Source organism: Muntiacus reevesi, chromosome 22, assembly GCF_963930625.1.
Source record: "Muntiacus reevesi chromosome 22, mMunRee1.1, whole genome shotgun sequence".
Lineage (NCBI taxonomy): Eukaryota > Metazoa > Chordata > Mammalia > Artiodactyla > Cervidae > Muntiacus > Muntiacus reevesi.
In genome coordinates, this window is record NC_089270.1 from 9,426,890 (window position 1) to 9,428,432 (window position 1,543).

General features: G+C 39.2%; 1 pseudogene; it reads right to left on the reverse strand.

The window, feature by feature from the left end:
• Window positions 1-1,123: 1,123 nt before the first annotated feature.
• On the reverse strand, window positions 1,124-1,223 carry LOC136153118 (U6 spliceosomal RNA; annotated as a pseudogene).
• Between the last annotated feature and the right edge of the window lie 320 nt (window positions 1,224-1,543).

The following is a 1,543-nucleotide window of genomic DNA, read 5'->3' on the forward strand; positions in this document are numbered from 1 at the left end:
CAGTATCTTGTAAACAGGCTAAAGTATATGCTTAGTCACTCAGTCATGTCCGACTCTTTGCGATCCCGTGGACTGGGGCCTGCCAGGCTCCTCTGTCCATGGGATTTTCCAGGCAATGATAGTGGAGTGGGTTGCCATTTCCTTCTCAAAGGGATTTTCCTGACCCAGGGATCGAACCCAGATCTCCTGTACTGCAGGTAGACTCTTTATCATCTGACAAACCAGGGACTATTACTATGTTTTTAGTGTTACATTTACTTATTTATTAAGTACATATTTATTTAGAAGTCAGAGTATATGAAAAATAGCCTGAAGTATCAGCAGACTTTAATTCTTGCCATAGTTCTTCCTCCAAGTACATCCATGACCTTACAAAACCACTTAAAATATCTAGAACTGAGTTTCCTATGAATTGAGCCATTAACTGCACGCTCCCTACAATAACTTTCAGCTCTAGCTGATTGGTTTCAGCTCCTGATATAATGTGCCTTGTGCTAAGGAAAACAAAGTGTTCTTGTAACCATCAAAAGAAAGAAAACCTGCTGAAATTTGGAGGAACCTAACAATTTTGCCTTCCTGCCCACCAGATTATAGACCAACAGACATATAGGAGCTGGGTAAACATTAAAACACATAATCCACTTTATTTCTTATATTTAACTGTTAGAAGCCTGACCTTGAAGTCAGAATAAGGATTCTCCATTCCTCTTCTAGGAACTGACCCCTGTTACATATGGACATTCAAGAGGACAGTAGGAACCTTATACATCACAGCAGAAGGAGATTGGGAAATGTGTTCAGCTTGTGGATAGATTCCTTTAAAGAAAGACAAAAGGCATAGTGTGCTCTAAGTTTAGAATGTTTTCATCACTCTCAGAAGAAATTCAATGCTTACTAGCCTTTACGTCTCAAACCCACCTCTCACGTATACCCACAGTTTTAGCTAAATCACTTTCTATCTCTATAGATTTGCCTATTCTGGACATTTCATGAAATGGAATAATACAATAAGTGGTCTCTTAAAAATTAGATACATTTGATGTGTTACCCTGTGTAAATTTAAGATGTAAAATGTATTATTTTGATGCATTTATATATTACACTATTTTTACCATTGTCATGAACAAATATGGAATGCTTCATGAATGTGCATGCTATCCTTTTGTGGGGACCATGCTAGTCTTCTCTGTATTGTTTCAATTTTTAGCACTGCCAAAGCAAGCATAGTATGTGGTCTTTGTGTCTGGCTTCTTTCAAAGATGATAATGTTTTCAAGGTTTATCCACACTGTAGCATGTGTCAACATTTATTTTTGTTGCTGACTAGTATTCCTTGGACTGCAAGGAGATCCAACCAGTCCATCCTAAAGAGATCAGTCCTGGGTGTTCATTGGAAGGACTGATGTTGAAGCAGAAACTCCAATACTTTGGCCACCTGATGTGAAGAGCTGACTCATTTGAAAAGACCCTGATGCTGGGAAAGACTGAAGGCGGGAGGAGAAGGGGACGAGGATGAGGTGGTTGGATGGCATCACCGACTCAAT